We start from the raw sequence: 7,204 nt of genomic DNA on the forward strand, positions 1-7,204 counted from the left end.
AAGCCCTCTGTGGTATTTGAAGATATAAGGGTGGTGGATCCCTACAGGAATATTCATGGTGAACCTATTGTGCCCAAGGATAAGCCAATATAGTGGGATAAAATACCAATTCTTGACTTCAGTTTACCAATCCTTAGCAAGCAAAAAAGGACAAAGTCAAGGGCAGTCAAGAAAGTGAAGTTGTCCCCTCTCAAATCCAAATCAGTAGTTAAAGCTCAACCCAAAGTCAACAGGGGAGACTACTTGTACTTGTGTGACATCAAGGAATTTTCTGATCTAAACCTCTATCTGGATGAACTAGATGAAGTGAGGGGAATTGATGCATACAGAAACCTACCTGAAAGGTTAGTGTTCAAGTACAAAGGAGGAAAGGAGATTGTGTGGCCACTTCACAGGATTCTTCAAAAAAGCCAAGTTGTACTGATTAAAGTTTATTCATCCTTCAAGAAGAAGATTGGGTTCAATGTAACTGCAAGAAGACTAGTATTGAAGAAGATTAAAGAACTAAGGAGTATTAGAGCTAAAGATGCACTCCCAAAGACTCTAATCATCCCATACACAGGGAGAAGAGTGCATCTAAGGCCCTACTGGCTGATGGAGTTCATAGATGACAAAGGTGTGAGAAGATTCTTCAGGTTAGAAGACCAATTGAGTATCTCTAGCAATGAGACTCTCTTGGAAATGCAAGAAAAGCTAGATCTCTCAGAATCTGATGAACTGGAATTCCACAGGCAGCTCCAAAATCAGATTGATGAAAACAACAGGAAGCTTGGAAGAAGATCCAGACCTTCAAGAAACTAGAAAAATCTGCTCAGGCTAGAAGAACATCTTGAAATGACTATGAGCCAAACTTTGTACATTTTGATTATTTGAAGCACTTTCAGTATTATCTACTTATCTTTAAAGCTGTATGTTTAGGATGTTTTGTTATCATCAAGTATCTCTTAATTTATGGCTACAATTCCAGCACACATAAATTGGGGGAGATTGTTGTGCATATGTTGTGTACTTGATGATTTCATAAACAAAACATCTAAGTAGATTTTACTTAGTGAAATAATGTAGCACTCGACGAATAAGAATTATAGTCCTGACGGATAACTCATTATAGTCCCGACGGATGTTAACTTATTATCCATCGAGTGAGTAGCTTATGTAATAATGAGTCTGTAGCACAGTTCTGTATACATCTTTGTATAGATTCTGTAGTAGCCTATAAGTCATGTTGACTTTAACTAGATATGCAGAATAGGTTGATTATTATATATAAATGATGTCTTGTAATTCTGCATAAGTGAAATGAAGTCAAGTGCCAAAATAGCTACCGACGGATGATTAACAAAGCCATCGACGGATGATCAAATGACTATCAACGGATGTTTAATATAGCAGTCGACGGATGATCAATGAAGCCATCAACGGATGTTCAGAAAGTCGACGGATGATCATATATCCAACGGATATTCATAAAGTCCAACGGACGATCATATAAAGAATTCAAATAGCAGTTGAACAGTGAAAACTGAGCACAACCGTCGAGATGTATACAAATCTACTGTGGAAGCCCATTAACTGGGTAATAGAGGACGAAAAGTAGCAAAGCTTAAGACTGATAGTTTTTATATTTATTCAATCTTTTTGACTTTGTAATCTTGGTAATATATAAACCAAGAACGTAGCAAATAAACAAAACAAGAGAGCTGAGATACAAAAATAGAGAAATCCTTGTTAGCAGAATCCTTAGCATTTCCCTGTATTCTCAGTAGTTCAATTTGTAAGCAGCTGTGAGCATTCTTGCACACAGAGTCCTCTCGATATATAATATATATCTCTGGTGGAATTCTTTAAATCCACCAGAAAGTTTTTAAAGACTCTTGTTTTTAATTACTTATGTTTTGATTCAATTAAGTTTCTATTCCGCATTGTGCTAATCAAAACACTTATATCTATATTCGAGTTGAACATTTTCATTTCGAGAAAAAGGTTCAAAAATTCCATTCAACCCCCCTTCTGTAATTCTTGCTATATTGTTAAGGGACTAACAATCTCGAATGTAACTCGAGTTATTCTTGTAAGTTCATTAGATTAGTTTTACTTTCAATCATGTAATGTAATTGAAGACTCAAGAAGGCTATCCAATGGAGGTGATACAAAGAAGAAGACGAGGCATACAAGAAGTCTAAACAAAGAAGAAGACTTATGTAATAAGTAGTTGTATTTATTTCCATCACCATATTAGATTGACCTTGATAAAGATCACATAGGATGGGGCCATAACCAAACACATTTACTTTATTGCACATTACATTTACTTGTTTATTTAATTTTATATATGAGATATATGCCTATATTTACCAAGCGATGATAGATTTAGGTGAACTTAAATCAATATAAGGCGTGCTCTAGAAAATCTAGAATATGAATCGTTTCTTGCCTTAACAATAAATATTATGAATACGATCATGACATTCTTCTGTTTATGAAACACGTAATTGAATATGAATTTTCAATATTGAGAGAAAGGATGATTCTATCAACAACAGATTTATATTTGTAAGAAAGGGTTATTAAGTGATGCCTCTTGACAATGCTCCACCCAATCTGGGAATCATCTGATTATCGATTATTGATTTGAAATATTTAATTTAAAAGGAAAAATCTCTTTATAATATGATTATGATTGTAACGTAATATAATCCCTCTAAAATTAAATAATATCAAGTAGTAATTGGCCAATGACACAACGGGCTTGTGTCGGTCATAGCCTTCCAACATGGTAGAAATTGGTTCTTATTTTTAAATCATTCTCGTTTTGTGCTACAGCCGAGGGCTTTGATTTCGAAATAAGAAATACTTGTCTATTACATTGAGATGTGTACATTGAATTAGAATCTAAAGGTCGGTACATGCTACAGCCGTGGGCCGTTGGAGACTGATTCAATTGTACGAAATGTTGGGTTAGACTTGACTTAGAATATTGAGTTTGTCGTGCCACAGCCGTGACTCAATTATTCAAGAGGCTAAACTTATATTAGGGAATAACATAAGATGTAATTGACAAGAGTTGTCTGCCTATTGAACATCACATGATGTTTCGTGCCACAGCCGAGGTTGTGTGATGGAATGTAGGATCCCTATTCCCACTAGTATTATGAATGCTTAATTTTCACTTAGGGGGTTGAAAAAATTAGATAAACTAGTGGGAGACACTTATGAATAAAGACCCGATTCATATAGTGTTTTGAAATGAAATTAAATATTTTTTAAGTGTTGTTATGTGTTTATCATTTACAGATTTACTATATTCGTCATGTCTTCTGCACTATCACTCCGGAGTATACTAGATGCTCGCAAGTTGACTGCTCCTAATTTTGCCGACTGGCTTCGAAACTTGAGAATTGGTCTCAGGGTTGAGAAGCTAGAATATGTGTTTGACTCACCTAAGCCTACTAAACCTGCCAGCGATGCACATAATGATGAACATATTGTGTATCGTAAGTGGAAAGATGATGCAAATGTTGCTCAATGCATCATGCTAGCTTCCATGAACATTGAGCTACAGAAGCAACATGAGCATATGGATGCTAACACTATCCTTATGCATTTACAAGAGTTGTATAATGTCGCAGGGAGGACAGCTCGATATGAGATATCGAAGCAGCTGTTCGGTTGTAGGATGTCTGAGGGATCATCTGTGAATGACCATGTACTTAAGATGATCAATTTGATTGAACGTCTTGGACAACTTGTTTTTGCCATGGATGGGGAGCTGAACCAAGACTTGGTCTTGCAATCACTTCCGAGTTCGTTCTCGCAGTTTGTTGTGAACTTTCTCATGAATAAGCTGGATGTCAGCCTCCCTGAACTCCACAACATGTTAAAGACTGCGGAATCGAATTTCCCCCCTAATAAGAGTTCTGTTCTTCTAATTGGTGAAGGTTCCAATCCTAAGAAAAGGAAGAAGAACCCTTCCAAGAAGAAGAAAGTAGGTGAGAAAAAGCCGGTTCCACCAAAAGCTGAAGACCCCAAGAGCAAAGCTGTTTGCTTTCACTGTAACAAGGTGGGGCACTAGAAGAGGGACTGCAAGGTTTACCTTGCAGAATTGAAGAAGAAGAAGGGTAGTGAGACTACCGCTTCTGATTCAGGTATGTTCATGATCGAAGTTAATATGTCACTAAGTCAAATTTCTACTTGGGTATTAGATACCGCCTGTGGTTCTCATATTTGCAATTCGTTGCAAGGACTAAAGGGAAGTAGGACTCTTGAAAAAGATGAGGTGATTCTACGTATAGGGCAATGGAGCAAGGGTTGCGATCATATCTGTAGGATCATTTAGTTTACATATGCCTACGGGCAAGACTATTATTTTGAATAATTGTTATTACGTTCCCTCTATTGTGAGGAATATTGTTTATATTCCTATATTGGATGTGGATGGTTTTTCATTTATTATTAAGAATAATGAATGTTCTATCCTTAGAGATAATATTCTTTTCGGACGTGGCATTTTAAATAATGGTCTGTATGTATGTGACGTAGAGCATGATTTACTTTAGATTGAACAAACTAATAAAAGAAAATGAGATGATGAAAATCTGACCTATTTATGGCACTGTAGGCTAGGTCATATTAGTGAAAATAGACTGCGGACATTGCATAAGGAAGGGTTACTTTACCCCTTTGATTTTGAATCATATCCTACATGCGAGTCTTTTCTATTGGGTAAAATGACCAAATCTTTATTTAGTAGACATTGAGAGAGGGCTGCAGATTTGCTAGGATTGGTACACACAAGCCATGGGTGGATTTTCGTACTTCATTACTTTCATAGATGATAGATCTAGATTCAGATATGTGTATTTGATGAAACACAAGTCTGAAGCCTTTGAAAAGTTCAAAGAATATAAACGTGAAGTGGAGAAACAAACCAAACACAGTATTATAACTCTTCGATCAGATCGAGGTGGTGAATACTTGAATGGAGAGTTTCTAGATTATCTCAAAGAAAATGGTATAGTCTCCCAGTGGACTCCTCCACATACTCCCCAGTTAAATGGGGTATCTGAAAGGAGAAACCGAACATTGTTAGACATGGTTCGGTCCATGATGAGCTATGCGAATCTTCCAGTATTCCTATGGGGTTATGCATTGGAAACCTCAGCATATTTACTGAATAAGGTTCCTTCCAAATCTATTCCTCAAACACCATATGAGATATGGAAAGAAAGGAAACCGAGTCTTAAACACGTTAAGATTTGGGGATATCCAGCTTATGTCAAGAAAGTTGACCCAGATAAGCTGGAATCTCGATCCGTAAAATGTAATTTTGTGGGATATCCTAAAGAGACTTTGGGGTATTACTTTTACACCGATCATTGGGTGTTTGTCTCCAGACATGCTACCTTCTTGGAAAAGGAGTTTATCCTTGAAGGAAACAGTGGGAGCAAAATTGAACTTGATGAAGTTCAAGAAGCACAAACTACTACGGATCAAGTGGAAACATCTGTTCAGACTGAACAACCTTCTGTGGAACAGCCCATTCGTAGGACAAGGAGAGTGTCTCGCCAACGTGAGAGGTATTATGACCTTGTCATTGAGAATGACAATGAGTTGTCAATCATTGATGATGACAACCCTGTGACATATAATGAGGCTATGAGTAGTGTTGACTCAGAGAAATGGCATAGTGCCATGAAATCCGAAATGGAATCTATGTATACCAACCAAGTATGGACTCTGGTTGAGGCGCCTGAAGGTGTTAAGCCTATTGGATGCAAGTGGGTATACAAAAGAAAGATTGGAGCAGATGGCCAGGTGGAGACCTATAAGGCCAGGCTCGTGGCAAAAGGATTCAAACAAAGGCAAGGGATTGACTTTGATGAAACTTTTTCTCCTATAGCCCTGTTAAAATCAATTCGGATTTTTCTTGCGATTGCTGCTTACTACGACTATAAGATCTGGAAAATGGACGTGAAAACGGCCTTCCTCAATGGGGAACTTGAGGAGGAAGTGTATATGACACAGCCAGAGGGTGGTTTTCTTTCCAAGGGAAATGAACACCTAGTGTGTAAGCTGCTGCGAACCATATATGGTTTAAGGCAAGCTTCTCGTAGATGGAACATCCGTTTTGATGAAACAATCAAAGAGTTTGGTTTTATCAAAAACATAGATGAACCATGTGTCTACAAAAGGGTTAGTGGGAGCGCGGTAACATTTCTTGTATTGTATGTGGATGACATACTTCTTATAGGAAATGATATACCGATGCTACAATCAGTCAAAGTATGGCTATCAAAGAACTTCACCATGAAGGACTTGGGAGAAGCATCCTACATTCTCGGTATGAAGATCTATAGAGATAGATCTAGAAGAATGATAGGTCTTACCCAGGGTACATACATCCAGAAAGTGCTTAAAAGGTTTAGCATGGAAAACTCCAAAAGAGGTCTCATACCGATGAGCCAAGGAGTGCCCCTTTCCGAAAAAAAATGTCTCCTAAGACACCTGAGGAAAGAGAGCGTATGAGTAAGATTCCTTATGCTTCAGCAATAGGATCTATCATGTATGCAATGTTGTGTACAAGGCCTGATGTTGCTTATTCAATTAGTGTGACGAGCAGATATCAGTCCAATCCAGGTGAAGACCACTGGAAAGCAGTGAAAAACATCCTTAAGTACTTGCGAAGGACTCAAGACATTTTTCTTGTTTTTGGTGGTGAATCTGAGTTAAAAATAGAGGAGATGTCAACGTCAAGAGAGTTGACACATAACAACGTAGCAGACCCACCCACAAAGCCACTTTCTCAAAGTCATTTTGATCGTCATAAAGATAAGATGGGTATTAGATACCAGAGTGATTGGCTTTAGTACAAGTGGGAGATTGAAAGAGATATGTCCTAAGTCCAATCATGTATGATGATTTAGGAATAACTTTTATGTAATCTTTTTTTGATTTCATTGATAATAATAAAAGACTTGTTTTGTTTTTTATTGCGGGCTGTATCTATTTAAATGTTTAAATAAGATATACCACAGTTTAGAGTAAAGCTTTTTATGGATTGTGATGAGATCATAATAATGAGACCTAAAAGATGATAACTCTAAACTTAAATAGTTCCTGGTCGTAGGATTACTAAGTGGTAATTAGTAATCCGCAAAGATCGGTACATACTATGCTTGCTTCATTATGAAGGATGTCTGTTCTC

Source organism: Apium graveolens, chromosome 3 (genome assembly GCF_009905375.1).
Source record: "Apium graveolens cultivar Ventura chromosome 3, ASM990537v1, whole genome shotgun sequence".
Classification (NCBI taxonomy): domain Eukaryota; kingdom Viridiplantae; phylum Streptophyta; class Magnoliopsida; order Apiales; family Apiaceae; genus Apium; species Apium graveolens.